This window comes from Odocoileus virginianus, chromosome 23, assembly GCF_023699985.2.
Source record: "Odocoileus virginianus isolate 20LAN1187 ecotype Illinois chromosome 23, Ovbor_1.2, whole genome shotgun sequence".
Taxonomy (NCBI): Eukaryota; Metazoa; Chordata; class Mammalia; order Artiodactyla; family Cervidae; genus Odocoileus; species Odocoileus virginianus.
In genome coordinates this window covers 36,614,033-36,637,662 of record NC_069696.1, presented here as the reverse complement: position 1 = coordinate 36,637,662, position 23,630 = coordinate 36,614,033, and the positions used below count along the sequence as shown (strand labels likewise).

General features: G+C 39.0%; 1 long non-coding RNA gene and 1 pseudogene across 2 annotated transcripts in view; one reads left to right on the top strand and one right to left on the bottom strand.

Annotated features, from left to right (window-relative positions):
* LOC139030624 (uncharacterized) overlaps window positions 1–17,402 on the top strand; it is a 49,161-nt gene extending 31,759 nt beyond the window's left edge. Inside the window, exon 4 of one of the 2 annotated variants that reach the window (XR_011483016.1) lies at window positions 16,487–17,402. This is a non-coding gene — a long non-coding RNA (uncharacterized lncRNA). Of the gene's footprint in view, window positions 1–16,431 lie in introns of both variants that reach the window. The other variant, XR_011483015.1, reaches the window with a different exon arrangement.
* LOC139030623 (integrin beta-1-binding protein 1 pseudogene) lies at window positions 11,050–13,455 on the bottom strand (annotated as a pseudogene).
* Window positions 17,403–23,630: the final 6,228 nt, after the last annotated feature.

Sequence of the window (23,630 nt, the reverse complement as noted above, 5' to 3'; positions counted from 1 at the left end):
CTACAGACTAGTCCAGACAGATCAAAACTAACAATAACTATCAGAAATCTGTACAAAATGCCAGAGTATATGGTTTGATAAACCTATTAAGCAAGTACCAGAGTGCCTGAAGAGCCAGTGTATTTGGTTATTAACTTTGGAAATGGATGACTATGTATTCTATTTTGAAAATGTTAATTAATGGACAGTGACGAACAGGTTGACCTACAGGATGGAACCTTAGGAAAAACAAAATTGGAAGATTGGTGAAATCTAGGGGAAAAGTTATGTGGAGGACCTGTCAGAATGGGCATGTATGACAAATCCATCACCCATATTAATGTTCATCAGAGGACATCTATGGCAGAAAAGCTCTCAGTAATCAGATAGACAGTACATTCTGTTCTATGGATGTCAGTCAACCTCTTTCTCCAGCTGCCTAGTACTTACTTAACAGGCACATTTATGAAGTGATGCGGCAACAGGAAAGGAGGCTGTGCTTAAGCTTTTCTTCACTGAGGTTGATCTGGCTTCTGCCTATTCTGAGTCCCCGTGTGATAAACGCAAAGGCCATGCTGAGCCCCTGGTTGAACACACCATTCTCCCAGGAACCAGTGAGCCATTTGGAGGCAAACTGATGTGTTGGACACTTTCCATCATACAAGGAGCAGATATTGTCTTCTTGGGAATAGAAACATTTTCCAGATACGAATTTGCCTTTTCTGTGTAAAATGCTTCTACTGGCACTAAACAGAAGGCCTTATTCATTGCCATTCATATTCCATTCAAACCACCTCAGACCAAGGAATCTGTTTGCAGAGAAGGACATATAATAGATTGAAATTATACTTACAGAATTCATTAGCATTATCACAAGCCCCAGCAACCCAGAAGCATCTGGCTTGACAACATGGTAGAATGGCTCAGTGACCACATCAGCTAAAAGAAAATTACCTCACAGGAGTGTTATACAAGATGAATTGTGACTTAAACCAGTGGAAATACATGGCAACCTCTCCCTCATAGCTAAATACATGAACCGAAGAGCCAAGGAATAGAAGTTCACAAAGGTTCTATTCATTTCTCCCCTTCAGTTCAGTTCAATCGTTCAGTCCTGTCTACCTCTTTGCAACACCATGAACTGCAGCACGCCAGGGCTCCCTGTCCATTACCAACTCCTGGAGTTCACCCAAACCCATGTCTATTGAGTCAGTGATGCCATTCAAACATCTCATCCTCTGTTATCCCCTTCTTCTCCTGCCCTCAATCTTTCCCAGCATCAAATGAGTCAGCTCTTCACATCAGGTGGCCAAAGTATTAGAGTTTCAGCTTCAACATCAGTCCTACAAATGAACACCCAGGACTGATCTCCTTTAGGATGGACTGGTTGGATCTCCTTGTAGTCCAGCGGACTCTCAAGAGTCTTCTCCAGCACCATAGCCAAAGTATCAATTCTTTGGTGCTCAGTTTTCTCTATAGCCCAACTCTCACATCCATACATGACCACTGGAAAAACCACAGCCTTGACTAGACAGACCTTTGTTGACAAAGTAATGTCTCTGCTTCTCAATATGCTGTCTAGGTTGGTCATAACTTTCCTTCCTAGGAGTAAGCATCTTTTAATTTCATGGCTGCAATCACCATCTGCAGTGATTTGGAGGCCAGAAAAATAAAGTCAGCCACTGTTTCCACTGTTTCCCCATCTTTTTCCATGAAGTGATTTTTCCCCTTGCTTTTTAAAAATTGAGATATAATTCACAATACATATAAAGTGTAAAATTCAGTGGTTCAGTATTTTCACAAAGTTTGTGACCATAACCACTATCTAATTCCAGAATACTGTCATCATCTCTAAAATAAATCCTGTACCCTCAGCAGTGACTTCCATTCCTCCTCCCCCAGTCCTAGGTAACCACTAATCTACTTTCTCTCTGTGTGGATTTGTTTGCCTATTATGGATATTTCATATGAATGAAATCATGTAATAGGTGACCTTTTGCATCTGGTTCCTTTCATTTCAGTTCAGTCACTCAGTAATTTCCAAATCTTTGTGACCCCATGGACTGCAGCACACCAGGCTTCCCTGTCCATCACCAACTCCCAAAGCTTGCTCAAACTCATGTCCAACATGAGTTTGAGCCATGATGCCATCCAGTGATGCCATCCAATTATCTTATCCTCTGTCATCCCCTTCTCCTCCTGCCTTCAATCTTTCCCAGCATCAGGGTCTTTTCCAATGAGTCAGTTCTTCACATCAGGTGGCCAAAGTACTGGAGCTTCAGCTTCAGCATCAGTCCTTCCAATGAATATTCAGGACTGATTTCCTTTAGAGTTAACTGGTTTGATCTCCTTGCAGTCCAAGGGACTCTCAGGAGTCTTCTCCAACACCACAGTGCAAAAGCATCAATTCTTCAGTGCTCAGCCTTCTTTATGGTCCAAATCTCACATCCATACATGATCACTAGAAAAACCACAGCTTTGACTATCTGTACCTTTTTTGGCAAAGTAATGTCTCTGCTTTTTAATATGCTGTCTAGGTTGGTCATAGCTTTTCTTCTAAGGAGCAAATATCTTTGAATTTCATGGCTGCAGTCACTATCTGCAGTGATTTCGGAGCACAAGAAAATAAAGTCTGTCACTGTTTCCATTGTTTCCTCATCTTATCTGCCATGAAGTGATGGGACTGGATGCCATGACCATCGTTTTTGGAATGTTGACTTTTAAACCAGTTTTTCACTCTCCTCTTTCACCTTCATCAAGGGGCTCTTCAGTTCCTCTTTGCTTTCTGCAATAAAGGTGGTGTCACCTGTGTATCTGAGGTTGTTGATATTTCTCCCAGCAATCTTGATTCCAGCTTGTGCTTCATCCAGCCCAGCATTGCTCATGATGTACTCTGCATATAATTTAAATAAGTAGTGTCACAATATACAGCCTTGATGTACTTCTTTCCCAATTTTGAACCAGTCTGTTCCATGTCCAGCTCTAACTGTTGCTTCTTGACCTGAATACAGTTTTCTTGGGAGGCAGGTAAGGTGGTCTGCTATTCCCATCTCTTCAAGAGTTTTCCACAGTCTTTTGTGATCCACACAGTTAAAAGCTTTCAGTTCAGTCGCTCAGTCGTGTCCGACTCTTTGCGACCCCATGAATCACAGCACGCCAGGCCTCCCTGTCCATCACCAACTCCGGGAGTTTACTTAAACTCATGCCCATCAAGTCAGTGATGCCATCCAGCCATCTCATCCTCTGTCGTCCCCTTCTCCTCCTGCCTACCAATCCCTCCCAGCATCAGGGTCTTTTCCAATGAGTCAACTCTTTGCATGAGGTGGCCAAAGTATCGGAGTTTCAGCTTCAGCATCTGTCCTTCCAATTAACACCCAGGGCTGATCTCCTTTAGGATGGACTGGTTGGATCTCCTTGCAGTCCAAGGGACTCTCAAGAGTCTTCTCCAACACCACAGTTCAAAAGCATCAATTTTTCGGCATTCAGCTTTCTTCACAGTCCAACTGTCACATCCATACATGACTACTGGAAAAACCATAGCCTTGACCAGATGAACCTTTGTTGGCAAAGTAATGTCTCTGCTTTTTAATATGGTATCTAGGTTGGTCATAACTTTCCTTCCAAGGAGTAAGAGTCTTTTAATTTCATGGCTGCAGTCACCATCCACAGTGATTTTGGAGCCCCAAAAAATGAAGTCTGACACTGTTTTCACTGTCTCCCCATCTATTTCCCATGAGGTGATGGGACAAGATGCCATGATCTTAGTTTTCTGAATGTTGAGCTTTAAGCCAACTTTTTCACTCTCCTCTTTCACTTTCATCAAGAGGCTTTTTAGTTCCTCTTCACTCTCTGCCATAAGGGTGGTGTCATCTGCATATCTGAGATTATTGATATTTCTCCCGGCAATCTTGATTCCAGTTTGTGCGTCCTCCGGCCCAATGTTTCTCATGATGTACCCTGCATATAAGTTAAATAAGCAGGGTGACAAGGTACAGCCTTGACGTACTCCTTTTCCTATTTGGAACCAGTCTGTTGTCCCATGTCCAGTTCTAACTGTTGCTTCCTGACCTGCATACAGGTTTCTCAAGAGGCAGGTCAGGTGGTCTGGTATTCCCATCTTTCAGAATTTTCCACAGTTTATTGTGATCCACACAGTCAAAGGCTTTGAAGTAGTCAATAAAGCAGAAATAGATGTTTTTCTGGAACTCTCTTGCTTTTTAAATGACCCAGCAGATATTGGCAATTTGATCTCTGGTTTTTCTGCCTTTTCTAAAACCAGATTGAACATCTGGAAGTCCTCGGTTCACGTATTGCTGAAGCCTGGCTTGGAAGTGTAGTCAGAGAAGCAGAAGTAGATGTTTTTCTGGAACTCTCTTGCTTTTTTGATGATTCAGCAGATATTGGCAATTTGATCTTTGGTTCTTCTGCCTTTTTTAAATCTAGTTTGAACATCTGGAAGTTCTTGGTTCATGTACTGTTGAAGCCTAACTTGGAAAATTTTCAGCATTACTTTGCTAGCGTATGAGATGAGTACAATTGTGCAGTAGTTTGAACATTCTTTGGCATTGCCTTTCTTTGGGATTGGAATAAAAACACCTTTTCCAGTCCTGTGGCCACTGCTGCATTTTCCAAATTTGCTGGCATATTGAGTGTGGCACTTTCACAGCGTCTTTTAAGTTTGAAATAGCTCAACTGGAAATTTCATTACCTCCACTAGCTTTGTTCCTTTCATTTAGCATCATGTTTTCAAAGTTCATCCATATTATAGCATGTACCAGTACTTCATTCCTTCCTATGCCCTTTTACTTTTAAACATAATGATCTGCTTAAGGAAAGTTTTCTTTCCATTTTATAATCATTGGACTCAGAGGGTTTAGAGGTCCCAGCATCCAGTGAGAAGAATATGAGCACTGACCTAGTTCTGTTTGTTTGAAAGCTGATATTTCTTCCTACCATTTTAAGTTACTCAGGTTACTTAAATAACAAGCAGAGGAAAGGGTGTCACTCAAATGGCTGGAAAATTGATCCTGATTACCAAAGGAAAATTAGATTGCTGCTAGCTAATGAGGGAAGGAGATCAGTTCATGTCTGCAATTCATGGAAATGGGGATGACAGAACAGATTTAAGAAACGTAGAGGAGACTATATTTCCAAGACTTTGTGACTGATGAGGTGTACGGATTGAGGACAAGGAAGGACTCTTGACTTTGTCATTCCTTCTTTAAGTTTTCTTTATTTCTTTCTGTTTTTTGCTTTCTAGTTTTCTATTAGTTATTGGGAGAGGGGTGAAAAAATAATTGAAAACCATTGCTAACAATAACTGAGAAAATCAAATTCTCAGTTTTGTCACTTTCATTCCCACATAACAGTCCGTTTTGAAACTCTGTTATTAAGTGCATATATATTTTGCATATTTTGCATTGTTATGTTGTCTTGATGATCCTTTTATCATCATGAAATATATCTCTATCTCTGCTAACATTCCTTGTCCCAAAATCCGCCTGTCTGACACACACAGCCACTCCAGTTTTCTTAAGACTAGAGTTTGCATGGTATAACTTTTTTCATGCTTTTACTTTTAACCTATTTGAGTCTTCATATTTAAAGATTGTATGAACAATATATAGCAGCATATATATATTTAATATTAATATAATTTTTATACACTAAGTTATTAATCCTTTACTATACTTGTTGCAACTACTTTCCTGAACTACATCTCATCAATCTCTTGTATTAGTGGATTTTATTTATTTAATTTTTGGCCACACCACATAGCATGTGGGATCTTAGTTCCCCTACCAGTGATCGAACCCGTGCCCCCATGCATTGGAATCACGGTGTCTTAACACTGGATTGCCACTAATCCCTATTAGTGGATTTTGAAAGGAAAGTGAAAATAGAGACTACATGCCTTAATTCTTGTTCCAGGAAATTTTTACCCAGGGAGATAGGACTGAGAGGAATGAATAACTTTACTGCTTACCTCAGGATGTGTCTGCCAAGCAGTGTGTTTGGGCAGATCATCCACAGGAATAGTTCTCTTATTAAAATAACAGCTTGGTCACCTGGAGAAAGAGCTTGCTTCTCTGACACCAGTTTGCTTATCAAAAATTATTTTAAAATCTTCATTTTGCAGTCATAAACTTTGCCTAGCTCTAAACAAGTCCCTGCCTTGAAGGACCATCTTTAAACCACAAGTCTAGGCCTTCAAACTCTTAATGCTCAATCCTACCCTAATCAGCAGCCTCGCTCGTGGATCACAGTTGAATCAAGGTGGTCTCTTCTATGCTGCAGTAACATCAGTGAACTCAGCTTGATTGAGTAAATTTCTTTGGTAGGTCTTATGGGAAGCTGAAAAAAATTTGACAATAAAATGGGTATTTTTTTTTTCACAATTTTTAGGTTAATAAAATTCTCTGTCAAATAGAGAATAATAATAATGTAATAATATAATCTTTTTTTTCCAAAAATTTTATTGGAGTATATGATTTACAATATCATGTTAGTTTCAGGTGTACAGCAAAGTGAATCAGTTATACATATTCATATAGTCACCCATTTTTTAAAATTCTTTTTCCATATAGGCCATTACAGAATATTGAGCCATGTTTTCTGTGCTATACAGCAGGTTCTTACTATAACGTGTGTATGTCAATCCCAATTCCCTATTTATCCCTCCTCCCTCCTATCCCCTGGTAACCAGAAGTTATTTCCCCTATATCTGTAACTCTATTTCTGTTTTGTGAATAAGTTCATTTGTACCCTTTGTCTAAGATTCCACATATAAGTGATATCATATGATATTTGTCTTGTGTCTGACTTACTTCACTTAATATGACAGTCTTTCAGTCCATCCATGTTGCTGCAAATGGCATTGTTTTGTTCTTTTTTGTGACTGGGTAGTATTCCACTGTATACATGTACCACATCTTCTTCATCCATTCCTCCATTGATGGACATTTAGGTTGCTTCCATGTCCTGGATATGGTAAACAGGGCTGCAATGAACATCAGGGTGCATGTACCTTTTTGAATTATGGTTTTCTCTGAGTAAATGACCAGGAGTGGAATTGCTGGGTCATATAGTATTTCTGTTTTTATAACGAACCTGCATAATAGTGGCTGTATCGATTTACATTCCCCCCAACAGTACTGAAGGGTTCCCTTTTTTCCACACCCTCTCCAGTATTTATTGGTAGTAGATTTTTTGATGATGGCCATTCTGACCAGTATAAAATGATACCTCATTGTAGTTTTGTATAATCTATTCTTTTATAGATTTTTTTCTATAATTTTTTCTCTAATTTTTTCCTATCACTTACCAAAATCAAATTAAAATAACAATACTTTGGGAATTCTCTGGTGGTCCAGTGGTTAGAATTCCACACTTTCACTGCTAAGGGTCAGGATTCATTCCTTGGTTGGGGAAGTAAGATTCCACAAATGGTTCAGCCAGAAAAAAATTCACAGATAAATAAAATGACAACACTTGGCCTTTTGAGGCCAAATCGCACAAATTTGTTAACATTCTCAAGGTCAGGTTTTGTTTTTTTGGGTTTTTTTTGCCATATAATTACTAGTATGCTCTCAGCTGGTAAAGAATCTGCCTGCAATGTGGGAGACCTGGGTTCAATCCCTGTGTTGGGAAGATCCCCTGGAGAAGGGAAAGGCTACCCACTCCAGTATTCTGGCCTGGAGAATTACATGGACTGTATAGTCCATGGGGTAGCAAAGAGTCAGACACGACTAGGTGACTTTTGCTTTCACTTTCTCAGTATAACAAGTAAACATATTTAGTCAAGATTAGGACTTGCATCTTTGAAGGGAGAAGCTGAACAATTAAATTTAACTGTTTTACATCTACAATATCCCTAGTTACTTTAACTTAATGTGAGAATTTATAGAAAATAGAATATGGTAGGTCTGCTACACTTTGCTTCTTCATTTATTCAGAGGGATGTTTTAGAGTACAAATATGATCTTGTCAGCACTTGCGTGCATAGTTTCTAATGCCTTCCTATTGCTCCAAAGGTAATCTGTCATCATCCTTAGTATGGGTAAAAGGCACCGCATTCTGTGACGCCTGCCTAGGTGTCAGTTTTCATGTCTCAGTTTGCTCTTCTCTCACTGTTTCCCAATGCCCCAAATTCCTGTGGCATTTCTTCAAGCACCCCCAAATTCCTCTGACATTCAAGGCCTTCACATTTGCAGTGCCCCTTCCTGGAATGTTTCCCCACTTCCCTTCTACCCTCCTTTTTGCTCCTCTAAGCTTTATCCTTTAGATTTCACCTTAAATATCACTTCCTAGGACTTTTCCCAAGGCTTCCCAGTTTAGGTTGTCTTCCTTCTATAGTTTTATTTGCACTCTGCCTTCTCCCTCCTGGCACAAACCTCAGTTGTTAAGTTTATAGTTATTTGCATGCTTACTCCATGCTATCTTTCTCACTGGGCTCTAAATTCTTTGACACTTTGTTTACTGGACAGGACAGTGCCTGTCTCAGAGGAGGATTCTATAGATATTTGTGGAGCAGATGAAAGAATTTCTAAAACTGACATTTAAATTAGTGCTTTATTTCATAATCTTCCTCTCAAAATAGGAAAAATGTGTTAAATAAAATAAATTGTTCCTTTTCCATGCCAAGCGTGGTGACCCAAAGACTAAAGAGCAGATAAAACGAAGGGAGGTCTTGGAATTCAGGAATGGAAAAACCAGACCCTTATCATCCTTCCCTCCCCTATGCCGTAACTATTAATGGATTTCAGGTCCTCCTGAGCAGTATAACCTGTCTGCCTTCCTACCTCACACAGGGAGAAGGTATTTGCCTTACTCTTCCCCCACCCAGTACATGTGCTTCATTCAATCAGCAAATGACCTGCAAGACCCCTATCCCACTCTGTGTACTCTGGGTATAAACGTGGACTAAGGACCCCGTTCAAAGTCGGTTCTCCCTTGAGCTGGCCCACTGTTCTAACAGCATCTCCCACTCTAATAAACTTTATTTACCTCTCATTCTCTCTCATATCTGGAAATTCTTTTCCAACCCATGCCTGGACCATGACACCAAGGTCCTGATAGACAGATTTTAAGACTAATTATATAACAAAACTTTATATATAATTTCTGATGTGCTAGGCATTGTCTTAGTGAAAGTGAAAGTCACAGTCATGTCTGACTCTTTGCAACCCCAAGGACCATACTGTCCATGGAATACTCCAGGCCAGAATACTGGAGTGGGTAGCTATTCCCTTCTCCAGAGGATCTTCCCAATACAGGGATCAAACCCAGGTCTCATGCATTGCAGGCAGATTCTTTACTATCTGAGCCATCAGGGAAGCCCAGGCATTGTCTTTAAGTCCTTTACAGTTAGGAACTCATTTTATCATAATGCTCTGAGGTATGTATTGCTATTATTGCCCCTTTATTTAATTTTTAAAATAAATCCTCCACCCAGCTTGGAGGATCTTAGTTCCCCGACCCAGGGATGGAACCTCTGCCCTTGACAGTGAAAGCACAGAGTCCTCACCACTGGACTGACAGGGAATTCCTATTATTGCCCTTTTATAGATGAGGAAAGTAAAGCAGAGAGAGGTAAAGTATTGAATATGTTGTCCAAGGTAGCACAGTTAGTAAATGGCAGAGCTAGGATTTGAACTCAGGGAGGCTGATTCCAGAGTCTGTACTTTTGACCATCCATGCTGTGAAGAATAGTGTCTGGCACATGGTAGGTGCTCAGTGAATGCTACTAGATAAAAAAAAGTGTTTTTCTGTAATCTTTCTTTGCTTGGGTTGCCAGCTAGTGTTTAATTTTAAGGTGTTACAGTAAGCAGGTAGTTAGATAAGAGCAGAGAAATGGGGGCAGGGGGCAGGTGGCAGGAAATCTTGTAAACAGCAGGGGTTCAAGGAGACAGAGGAAATCAGGAACATGCAGACTGACAGGAAACCACACCTTTTGGGCAATAAGTGTCCTGGAAGCAGATCAAGAAAGATGAAGGCAGGAATCTCCTGCATGTGAATGTAAATTGCTGCTTAATATGCTCTCACTGCAATAAAACTAGCTTTGCAGATAAGAAGCCCCCATCATGCACCTATGCTGTGACACTTCCGATCTAAGCTAAGTAAGAAAAAAATCCCTTCTACCCTCAGGAAGATAGAGTGGGGATGAAAATCAGGAATATGACCCCCAAACTCCTCCTTCCCCAATGAATATTTTGCCCCTTCATTTGCATGGTGCTCATAACCAGCTGGCCAAAGAAACACAGGACAGCAGCTCCTCAACTGTCTACCTGCTCTCCCTCTGAGTATTCTTGCTTAAATAAGTTCACTTTACTTTTTAACCTCCCTGCTTCATCTCTGAATTCTTTGAGGCAAAAACATTAAATTCTTGTTCTGCCAGGAATAAAGGCAGATACTACATCTTTGAATTCTGTATCTCAGTGCTTAGCAGTCACAGACTCACTATCAGCTCATTGGAAAGTCAGGATGAAATCACTACTCTCTGACTCTAAATCCTAAATACTTTAGCTCCTGCTAAAGTTGGGCTCACAGGTCACTGTGAGGGCTAGTAGCTTTATAGTGCATGGATGAGATTGAAATCTTTGAAAAACAGGTTTAATTTGTCAAATGCCTTTTCTGCACCTATTGATATAATTTTTATACTTCATTTTGTTAATGTGGTGTATTACATTAATTTATGACTATTGAACCAATTCTTGCACCACTGGAATAAATACCACTTAATCATAGTATATAATCCTTCTGATGTATTGTTAATACTCAGTTTTCTAATAATTTGTTCAGGATTTTTGCATCTATGTACATCAGGGATATTGGCCTGTAAATTTCTTTTCTTATTGTCCTCACTTACTTTTGGTAATGTTGGTCTTATAAAATTTTGGAATTGTTCCCTCCTCTTCAATTTTTGGAAAAGTTTGAGAAAAATATAGGTCTTATATCTTTTCTGAATTGGGGAGATAACTCACCAGTGAAGCTGTCTGGTCCTGGACTTTGCTTTTGGGGAAGTTTTTGATTCCTGTTTAAATCTCTTTGCTAGTGATTGGCTTGTTCAGATTTTCTATTTCTTCATGATTCAGACTTGGAAGATTGTGTGCTTCTAAGAATTTGTCCATTTTTCTAGGTTGTTAATTTGTTGTCATATGGGTGTTCATGGTATTCTACTTCTTTTTCTTTCTGTGGTATCAATTGTAATTTCCCCACTTTTTTCCTGACTTTATTCTTTCTTTTTTTAGTGAGTCTAGCTAAAACTTTGTTCATTTTATTTCTCTTTTCAGAGAACCAGCTCTTAGTTTCATTGATCTGTTTTGTTGTTTTTTTAGTCTCTATTTTATTTACTTCTGCTCACATCTTTATTATTTCCTTCTCTCTGTTGACTTTGGACCTTGCTTGTTCTTCATTATCTAGTTCCATTAGGTGTAAGGGTAGAGTGCTTATTTGAATTATTACTTGTTTCTTGAGGTAGGCCTGCATTGCTATAAACTCCCCTTTTAGTACCACTTTTGCTGCATTCCTTAGATTTTGATATATTATGTTTTCATTTTAGTTTGTCTTCAGATATGTTTTTATTTCTCTTTTGAGTTCTATGTTAAATCCAATAGCTGTTAAATAACATGTTGTTTAGTTTCCACATATTTGTGATTTTTCCAGCTTTCTTCTAGATTATAATCATTGTGGCAAAAAAAAAAAAAAAAGAAAATGCCTGATTTGGTTTTGATTTTCTTAAATGTATTGAGGCTTGTTTTGTTTTCCAAATTATGGTCTATCCAGGAGAATTTTCCATATGCACTTGAGAAGAATGTGTAATCTGCCGCTTTTGGTTAGCATGTTCTCTGTGATTCTATTAAGCCCATCTGATATAAATTTTTTATTTTAAAGCCACTGTTTCCTTGTTGACTTTCTGCCTGAATAATCTATCCATTGATATAAGTAGGGTATTAAAATACTCCACTATATTGTGTTGCTATCAATTTCTCACTTTAAATCTGATAATAATTAGCTTATATATTTGGTGCTCCTATGTTAGATGCATATATGTGAATAATCATAATGTCTTCTTGATGAGTTGTCCCCTTTATCATATATTGTCCATCTTTGTCTCTTGTTCTGTTTTTTGGCTTGAAGTTTATTTTTGTTGGATATAATAAGTATGGCTACATTTGCTTTATTGGGCTCTCACTTACTTGGAGTATCCTCTTTTATCCCTTCACTTTTGACCTTACATTTGTCTTTAGAACTAAGTCTTCCGGAGGCTGCATTTAGTTGGGTCTTGTTTTTTAATTCATCAGCCATTTCTGTCTTTTAATTCATGGATTCAATTTCCAGGAAGATTTTTGATAAGTGAGAACTTAGTACTGACATTTATCTTTTATTTTCTAGTTGCTCTATATCTCCATTGTTTCTTTTTTTGTTTGTATTTCTGTCTGCCATTTTAGTTCCATGACTTTCTATTTTGTTTTTCTCAGTTTCCTCTTCTTTTTCACTGCTAAATAAGACACAATAGAAAAACAAAGGATTGATATTTTGTACATTGCATTTTCTTCAGAAAATCTAGAGCAAAGGATAGCTTATATTTCCATAATAGTTCAACACCACAGATTGAAAACAGAACTAGTGAGAAAACAGCTGATCTTGCACTTGAAGTCAACTTCCCTTTGACTGCAAAATTCAAGGTTTCTCAGATGTCAATACAGCATTCAAAGTAGTGGATAAAACTTTACAGATTGCTTGTGCTTGTTCCAGGCTATTGCACTAGTAAACCCGCAGGCTGTATTCTTCATTGTTCGCATCTGTAGTCTTCAAAGCCGATAAGCTTTTTCCTGCACCCAGATCATCATCATAACGTACCATTTGGATGGTTAAATACCATCCAGTGTATACCCATGTAAAACACCATACTGATCTGATGTGGATATGTCTATACCAAACTTGGTAACCTACATAGTAAATTCTTCCTCCAAAGGGATGAAAGGCAATTTTTTATCTTTCTGAGTGACATCTATATAATTTATCAGTTCTAGTGGCCCTTCAAGACTCTTCCCTTCAGAGTGTTTCAGTTTCTCAATTGCATCAGTGTATTTTTTTCATAAATCCTGCACAGGTGTCTGAATTATTGTTGCTTTGTCCTGAGGTCTTGGTGGAATTAGTGTCAAGGTTTGCCACCTTGCTGTACCATGAAAGCCCGCCAAGGCTACAGACTTGCCCTTAGTACTGATTTTTCTGCTCTGGGAATTGCTACTATTGTGTTGCTTCTTGTCTTTCTGAAACATCTTACAACATAGCTGATCCAGAGGCTCTCGCTGCAGAATCCAACACTATTTTATCGTCTTCAAAGATTTCACAGACAGTGGTCTGCACAGATAGTTTCCTTTCATTCCAGCATGGTCATTACTTGTCAGAAAAACAAGGTACCTTACCACCGCCTGTGCTCAGGGTCATAGACCCACCGCCTGGGCATCCTGAGCCGCTGTTGCAACTCCTGTTCTACTCAGTTTCCTCTTTTAATAGGCTTTGTGTCTCTGCTCTAGACTTGTAGTTAACATGAGGTTTCTATAAGAGGTCTCAAATAGTCCTTTTTCTGTCAATAACATGTTCTCTTTACTTGGCTATGTGAGTTCTGTTCTTTTCCTCTTACCTTTTTATGTTTTTGTTGTAGCAAGTTGTCTCATTTTATGTTATAAGTTTGTTACCAAATTGAAGTAGCTATAGTCCTGGGTATGGAAGATCCCCTGGAGAAGGAAATGGCTACCTACTCCAGTATTCTTGCCTGGAGAATTCCATGGACAGAGGAGCACGTTGGGTTACAGTCCATGGGGACAGAAGAGTCAGATGTGACTTAGCAACCAAACAACAGCAAAATAGTTATTTTTACTGCTCCCCCCCCACCCTTAACCTTTATGTTATAATTGTTTAACAACCTATACTGATATAGAGTTGTAATTTTCTGATTCTGAAATTATATTTGTCAGCTTATTCAAAGTTTTGGGTACTTCTGCTTTCAGGTGGTTGGTGGCTAGGATTGCAAGCACGGCCTCCACTTTTCCCCTAGTTTTGCCTCTACTATGTGTTCCAATGTACACCCTCTTGAGGTACTGATGTGTAGAGCTCTGGTGTCTTGGTGTGTTGGTCAGAGGAACCTTGGTTGAGTTATAGATGTTTTACTGATTGTAAACTGAAGGGGAGAGACAAAATGAGGGTATCATGCCACTATAATGCTGATGTCACTCCAAGACTTGATTTTTTAGTAGACTTAATTAAGATCACAACAAAATTGAGGAAGGAACCCCATGTACCCCCTGCCCCATGCATAGGTTCTCCGATTACCAATGTCCACACCAGAGTGGTACATTTGTTACAACTGATGAATCTGTAGTGATCCAAAATCCACATTTTACCTTAGAGTTCACTCTTAGTGTTGTATATTCTATGGATTTGGACAAATAATGACATGTACCTATTATTATAGTATCATATATAGAATTTTCATTGTCTTTTCCAGAATATCTTAGTTGGAATTGTACAGTATGGAGGTAGGTTTTTCAGGTTGGCTTCTTATTCACTAAGTAATATGCTTTTAAGATTCCCCCATGGCTTTTCATGACTTGGTAGCTCATTATTTGTTCTTTTTTGCATTGAATAATATCCCATTGTCTAGATGTACCATTCTTTATCTATTCACCTACTGAAGACAATGTTTTTGCTTGTAAGTTTTCACATGAATAAAGCTGTTATAAGGCTTCCCTGGTGGATCAGATGGTAAAGAATCTGCCTGCAATGCGGGAGACCCAGGTTCAATACCTGGATCGGGAAGATCCCCTGGAGAAGGGAATGGTAACCAACACCAGTATTCTTGCCTGGAGAATTCCATGGACAGAGAAGCCTGGTGGGGTACAATCAATTGGGCTGCAAATAGTCTGTTATAAACAACTGTGTGCAAGTTTTCAACTCCTTTGGCTAAATACCAAGGAACATGATTGCTGGATTATATGGTAAAAGAGTATTTCTGTAAGAAACCACAAACTCTTTTCCAAAGTGGGTGAAATGCATTGCATTCTGACCAGCAATGTATGAGACGTCCTGTTGCTCCAAAGCCTCTCTAGCATTTGGTTTTGTATTTTGAATTTTGTCCCCTTTAATAGATGTATTGCTGTTATTCAGTCACTCAGTCATGTCAGACTATTGTGACCCCATGGACAGCAGCATTCCAGGCTTCCCTGTCCTTCACTACCTCCCAGTTTGCTCACTCACGTCCATTGAATTGGTGATGCCATCCAACCATCTCATCCTCTGTCAGTTGACAGATTTAATTTTCTTGAGCTCCAAAATCACTGTTGATGATGACTACAGCCATGAAATTAAAAGACAGTTGCTCCTTAGAAGGAAAGCTATGACAAACCTAGACAGCATATTAAAAAGCAGAGACATCACTTTGCCAACAAAGGTCCATATAATCAAACCTATGGTTTTTCCAGTAGTCATGCGTGGATGTGAAAGATGGACCATAAAGAACACTGACGCTGAAGAATTGATGTTTTCGAACTGTGGTGTTAGAGAAGACTCTTGAGAATCCCCTGGACTGCAAGGAGATCAAACCAGTCAATCTTAAAGGAAATCAACGCTGAATATTTGTTGGAAGGACTGATGCTGAAGCTGAAGCTCCAATGCTCTGGCCACCTCATGCGAAGAGCTAACTCACTGGGAAAGACCCTGATGCTGGGAAAGATTGAGGGCAGGAGGAGATATGAACTCATTGGATGGCATAACTCAATGGATATGAGTTTGAGCAAACTCTGGGAGACACTGTAGGACAGGGAAGCCTGGTGTTTTGCAGTCCATGGGGTCATGAAGATTCAGACATGACTGAGCGACTGAGAAACAACTTCTGGTCTCTCTACTCTGCTTCACTGATCTACTATTTATTCTTTAATATCACACTGTTTTGATTATTGTGACTTTATAGTAAATCTTCAAGTCAGGGAATGTCAGTTTTTCAACTCCATTCTCCTTCAGTATTGCATTGAGTATTCTGGGTCTTTTGCCTGTCTTTTTTAGAATTAGTTTGTTGATATTCACAAATAACTTGTTTTGATCATGATTGGGAGGACTTTGAATTTATAGATCAATTTTAAAAAACAAAAAGTAAAAAGAACTGAGTTGTGGTAACTCTCCCCAAGCCAAACAACTTGATATTTTACTCAGGCCATACAGTCATGAGTAAGTAAGTGATTTATACTTAATAATTTGATATCTTAAAAGTAGAGTTTGGAAAATATATTAGGTTGGTGCAGTAACTGTGGTTTTGCATTGTTGAAATTGCCATTTGATATTGGAATACACTCTTAAATAATGTGATTATGTTGTATATCACTTTAATATGCATTTCCTGCTTTATATTTTTTAATGACTTATTACTTGCTGCTTATTTTATATTTATTTTAGACTATGGAGATGATGTTCAACAAAAAGCAAATTAGAGTGATTTTTTTTATTCGAGGTCAAAATGGATTGTAAAGCATTGAAGACAACTTGCAACATCAACACAACTGGCCCAGAAACTGCTAAAGAACATACAGTCCAGTGGTGGTTCCAGAAGTTTTGCAAAGGAGATGAGAGCCTTGAGGATGAGCAGGGTAGTGGCCAGCCATCAGAAGTTGACAACAACCAACTGAGAAAAATCAATGAAGTTGATTCTCGTACAACTACATGAGAAGTTGCTTAAGAACTGAATCTTGACTATTCTACGGTCAACAATTTGAAGTAAATTGGAAAGGTGAAAAAGCTTGATATGTTGCTGCCTTATGAGTTGACCACAAACCCAACATATTGTTGTTTTGAAGTATCATCTTCTCTTATTCTATGCAACAACAACAAATGATTTTGGATTGTGATGTGTGATGAAAAGTGAACTTTATATATGAACCAGCAATGACCAGCTCAATGATTGGACAGAGAAGCAGCTCCAAAGCACTTTCCAAAGTCAAATTTGCACTAAAAAAAGGCAGTGGTCATTGTTTGGTGGTCTGCTGCCCATCTGAATCCATTACAGCTTTCTGAATCCCACTGAAATCATTATATTTGAGAATTATGCCCAGCAAATTGATGAGAAGCACTGGAAACTGCAATGCTTGCAGCCAGCTTTGGTCAACAGAAAGGGCCCAATTCTTATACATGACAAAGCCCAATCACATGTCACACAACCAATGCTTCAAAAGTTGAGTGAATCGGTCTACAAAGTTTTGCTTCATCTGCTGTATTCACCTGACCTCGCACAACTACCACTTCTTAAGCATCTTGACAACTTTTTTGCAGGGAAAACACTTCTACAACCAGCAGGATGCTTTCCAAGAGTTTGTTGAATCCCAAGCACAGATTTTTACACTACAGGAATAAATAAAGTTAATTCTCATTGCCAAAAATGTGTTGAATGTAATGGTTTCTATTTCGACTAATAAAGAAGAGCTTGAGCCTACTTATAATTATTTAAAATTCATGGTCCAATATTGGAATTATCTTTTCCTAACCCAACAGTATCACGAGGTAGGAACCACATTTTGGATATGTTCAGTTCAGTCGCTCAGTTGTGTCTGACTCTTTGTAACCCCATGAACCACAGCACGCCAGGCCTCCCTGTCCATCACCAACTCCAGGAGTCTACACAAACTCATGTCCGTTGAGTCAGTGATGCCATCCAACCATCTCATCCTCTGTCGTCTCCTTCTCCTCCTGCCCTCAATCTTTCCCAGCATCAGGGTCTTTTCCAATGAGACAGCTCTTTGCATCAGGTGGCCAAAGTATTGGAGTTTCAGCTTCAACATCAGTCCTTCCAATTAATATTCAGGCCTGATTTCATTTAGGATTGACTGGTTTGATCTCTTCGCAGTCCAAGGGACTCTACACAGTCTTCTCCAACACCACAGTTTAAAAGCATCAATTCTTCAGCGCTCAACTTTATGGTCCAACTCTCACATCTGTACATGACTACTGTAAAAAACATAGCCCTGACTAAATGGACCTTTGTTGACAAAGTAATGTCTCTTCTTTTTAATATGCTGTTAAGGTTGGTCTTAACTTTCCTTCCAAGGAGTAGGCGTATTTTTATTTCATGGCTGCAATCACCATCTGCAGTGATTTTGGAATCCCAAAAAATAAAGTCAGCCAGTGTTGACACTGTTTCCCCATCTATTTGCCATGAAGTGACAGGACCAGATGCCATGTTCTTAGTTTTCTGAATGTTGAGTTTTAAGCCAACTTTTTCACTCTCCTCTTTCACTTTCATCAAGAGGCTCTTTAGTTCTTTACTTCCTGCCTTAAGGGTGATGTCATCTGCATATCTGAGGTTATTGATATTTTTCCCGGCAATCTTGATTCCAGCTTGTGTTTCCTCCAGCCCAGTGTTTCTCATGATGTACTCTGCATATAAATTAAACAGCCTTGACATACTCCTTTCCCAATTTGGAACTAGCCTGTTGTTCCATGTCCAGTTCTAACTGTTGCTTCATGACCTGAATATAGGTTTCTCAAGAGGCAGGTCAGGTGGTCTGGTATTCCCATCTCTTTCAGAATGTTCCAGTTTATTGTGATCCACACAGTCAAGGCTTTGGCAGTCAATAAAGCAGAAATAGATGTTTTTCTGGAACTCTCTTGCTTTTTCAATGATCCAGCAGATGTTGGCAATGTGATCTCTGGTTCCTCTGCCTTTTCTAAAACCAACTTGAACATCTGGAAGTTCACGGTTCACGTATTGTTGAAGCCTGGCTTGGAAAATTTTGAACATTACTTTACTAGCATGTGAGATGAATGCAACTGTGTGGTAGTTTGAGCATTCTTTGGCATTGCCTTTCTTTGGGATTGGAATGAAAATTGACCTTTCCCAGTCCTGTGGCCACTGCCGAGTTTTCCAAATTTGCTGGCATATTGAGTGCAGCACATTCACAGCATCATCTTTCAGGATTTGAAATAGCTCAACTGGTATTCCATCATCTCCACTAGCTTTGTTCATAATGATACTTCCTAAGACCCACTTGACTTCACATTCCAGGATGTCTGACTCTAGGTGAGTGATCACACCATCGTGATTATCTGGGTCATGAAGATCTTTTTTGTGCAATTCTTCTGTGTATTCTTGCCACCTCTTCTTAACTTCTTCTGCTTCTGTTAGGTCCATACCATTTCTGTCCTTTATTGAGTCTATCTTTGCATGAAATGTTCCCTTGGTATCTCTGATTTTCTTGAAGAGATCTCTAGTCTTTCCCATTCTCTTGTTTCCCTCTATTTCTTTGCACTGATCACTGAGGATGGCTTTCTTATCTCTCCTTGCTATTCTTTGGAACTCTGCATTCAAATGGGAATATCTTTCCTTTCCTCCTTTGCTTTTCGCTTGTCTTCATTTCACAGCTATTTGTACAGCTTCCTCAGACAGCCATATTGCTTTTTTGCATTTTTTTCTTGGGGATGGTCTTGATCCCTGTCTCCTGTAAAATGTCATGAACCTCTGTCCATAGTTCATCAGGCACTCTATCAGATCTAGTCCCGTAAATCTATTTCTCACTTCCACTGTATAATCATAGCAATCAGAGCATGCCATACCAGTGACCAATGAAATGCAACATAACTAAAATATAGCAGTTCCCTGATCACTGGATTTTCACAATTGCCTGGAATCTCAAGCAAATCACCAACTTGGAGTTACAGAGGGAGAATAAAAGATTGGAAGGAAGCAACTAAAGGGCTTAAAACAGGAAAGGCTAAATTTCCTTTCCTGCCCTTCTCTTTAAATTCAGGTTAAGAGTTTAGGTTTCTGGCTACCTTAAAAAAAAAAAATCCATTTATCTCATAGATAAATCTATCCTAATTAGACAAAGCAAATGGTAGGACAAATTATAAAGGTCCTATAAAGGGCCTCAGACATTCTATTAAAATTTATCCTAAAATACCATCCAAGAAAATAATGTTATCTGGGAATATGGTGCCCTGGGTCCAAGTTCATAACTCCATTCCTCTCTAAAATCTATACTGGGTTGACTCAACACTAAGAAGTGTGGGTTTACTTGTTTAAGACTGTTGCCTTACAGCCTGTCCTCCAGGAAAGGAGTTGGCCACTGCAAGTTCAATTCAGTCACTCAGTTGTGTCCGACTCTTTGCAACCCCATGGAATGTAGCATGCCAGGCCTCCCTGTCCATCACCAACTCCTGAAGTTCTCAAACTCATGTCCATTGTGTCCATGATGCCATCCAACCATATCATCCTCTGTCATCCCCTTCTCCACCGGCCTTCAATCTTTCCCAGAATGAGGGTCTTTTCTAATGAGTCAGTTCTTTGCATCAGGTGGCCAAAGTATTGAAGTTTCAGCTTCAGCATCAGTCCTTCCAATGAATATTCAGGTCTGGTTTCCTTTAGGATTAACTGGTTTGATCTCCTCACAGTCCAAGGGACGTTAGAGAGTCTTCTCCAACACCACAGCTCAAAGGCATCAATTCTTTGGCGCTAGGCTTTCTTTATAGTCCAACTCTCACATCCATACATGAATACTGGAAAAACCATAGCTTTGACTAGACGGATCTTTGTTGGCAAAGTAATGTCTCTGCTTTTTAATATGCTGTCTAGGTTAGTCATAGCTTTTCTTCCAAGGAGTAAGCGTCTTTTAATTTCATGGCTGCAGTCACCATCTGCAGTGATTTTGGAGCCCAAAAAAATAAAGTCTGACACTGTTTCCACTGTCTCCCTATCTATTTCCCATGAGATGATGGGACCAGATGCCATGATCTTAGTTTTCTGAATGTTGAGCTTTAAGCCAACTTTTTCACTCTCCTGTTTCACTTTCATCAAGAGGCTTTTTAGTTCCTCTTCACTTTCTGCCATAAGGTTGGTGTCATCTGCATATCTGAGGTTATTGGTATTTTTCCCGGCAATCTTGATTCCAGCTTGTGCTTCCTCCAGCCCAGCTTTTCTCATGATGTACTCTGCATATAAGTTAAATAAGCAGGGTGACAATATATAGCCTTGGTGTTGTTCCATGTCTAGTTCTAACAGTTGTTTCCTGACCTGCATAGATTTCTCAAGAGGCAGGTCAGGTGATGTGGTACTCCTAACTGAATTTTTCAGTTTGTTGTGATCCACAGAAAGACTTTGGCATAGTCAATAAAGCAGATGTTTTTCTGGAACTCTCTTGCTTTTTCGATGTCTAACAGATGTTGGCAATTTGATCTCTGGTTCCTCTACCTTTTCTAAATCCAGCTTGAACATCCACAAGTTCACAGTTCATGTACTGTTGAAGCCTGGCTTGGAGAATTTTGAACATTGCTTTACTAGCCTGTGAGATGAGTGCAATTCTGCAGTAGTTTGAGCATTCTTTGGCATTGCCTTTCTTTGGGATTGGAATTAACACTGATCTTTTCCAGTCCTGTGGCTACTGCAGTTTTCCAAATTTGCTGGCATATTGAGTGCAGCACTTTCACAGCATCATCTTTTAGGATTTAAAATAGCTCAACTGCAAAACCTCCATTAAAGCTGGCCACTTGCTTAAGACAATGAAGCCCTGACTCAACCACTAAGAAGTGTGGGTTTTCTTGTTTAAGACTGTGGCCTTACAGCCTGTCCTCCAGGAAAAGGAGTTGGTCACTGCAAAACCTCCATTAAAGCTGGCCACTTGCTCAAGACAATCAATCCTCAGTCCCAAGATATCTGGTCCCACACAGGCAAGGCAGATGTCTCCACTCACTCAGTAGCACCCACTCTGGCACAACCCAGAAACAAGATTCCTCCCTTTTCTCCCTTACCCTGTCTACCTCCTATCAAGTCCTATTGGGTCTCCCTCCAGAATGTCAACATTCAGATGGATATTTTTACTCTGTATTTCTCCTCTAAAATTAGTCTTTATTTATTACAGTTTACTTTCTGCACTCAATTCTTTAGGTGGGTATTTCTTGATTTATCTTTCACTTTTGCATCCTACTTTCTATTTTTTTAATTCCCTTCTTCCTGAAGGACCTCTTCATCCTTTCTTTCCCTGGGGGCTTTTCTTTGTATTATGCATAAAGTAATATTCTATACACAATCGCCCTGAACCTTACAACACTTAAAAGATTCAATTTCTTTTTACTAAGTCAGTGCAGTCTTCTTTCATTCTCTGCTGAAATTCAATGTCATTATTCATTGGTACTTGTCAATGTGGTACTGAAGAAAACTCCTGAGAGTCCCTTGGACAGAAAGATCAAGCCAGTCAATTCTAAACAAAAAATAGTGACAGGAGCCAACTGAACATTAAAAAAAAAATATTTACTTATTTGCCAGGCCTTAGTTGAAGCTTGCAGGATTTTTAGCTGAGGCATGTGAAATTAGTTGCAGTGTGTGGGATCTAGTTCCCTGACCAGAGATTGAACCTAGAGCCCCTATTTTGGGAGCAAGGAGCCTTAGCCACAGAACCACCAGGGAAGTCCCTCAACACTGTTAAGTACACATGTGCAACTCTAAATATCTTACCTGATTTGAGAAAAGTATTTGCAAGTTATTTGATAGAGGCGAGACCAAACTTATCCATCCAATTGTGCTTGTTCCAGAATCACTAGTTTAACCATTTTTTTTTTTACAATCTTAAAAACTTTGGAAACTCAAGACTTTTTTCAAAATTTAATCTGAAAAATTGAAACACATTTTTAAAGCATTTTTCATTTAAAAGTAACCCCATTACATGGTTAAATAAATAAATTTTGAAACTTCCCTGGAAGTCCAGAGATTAGGACTCCATGCTCCCTCGGTTGGGGAAATAAGATCCACATGCTGAGTGGCACAGCCAAAAGAAAAAAAAGTTATGATAAATAATTATCTAAACAAATTTGAGAAAAGCATTGTTTTGCATTTTTGCAAATCTAACTTTATAGCAGACAACTGAATTCTCTAATTTACTTGCACCTTCTGTTGCTGAGATATATTGTCTTGATGTCAACAAAATCCAATCTCAAATAGTTTTTTATATAGTGTTCACAGCCTTTTCAGATAACCATGCATCATTCCTGATACTGTATCGAAAAGTTGACAAGCAACTGTTCCATAAAGACTTAGTGGCAATGAATTTAGCTTTACTTCTCAGCTGGCAAGAAGCTGATACCACAAAGAAATTTTCACATTGTTTTATTAAAATCCATTGGTCTACCTGGCATTATGAATGGATCTCTTATCTCTTTGCATTGGTCATCAGAAATATTGGTCCACTAAGCTATATAGATGTTCCAAATACTGGCACTTTGGTGTACAATATCAAAAATAATTATGTTCATTAATATGCTCATTGAGTTGATTACAGGTCCAGGTAGTGGGATGCTATCAATTGCATGGTCTTGGATTAAAAATTCCCCAAAACCCCAATTTTTCTTTGAAAGCTTAAATTTTATCACTGGCAACAAATACTTTTATTCACCTTGAATTATCAGGATGATGTAGTTTGAGACAAACATGTCAAATGACTTCAAGTAAAAATGATGTTCCATGGGACTACTTCTCAATGACCATAACATCACCATTGATTTTGTACTTCTCTTGCTTTCATTCTGGAATGCATATAGTTCATTATATGTGCTTGCTATTTCATCACCTAGGATATTTAAAAGATGTATATTCAGGGGTTGAGACTTAACAACTTGCA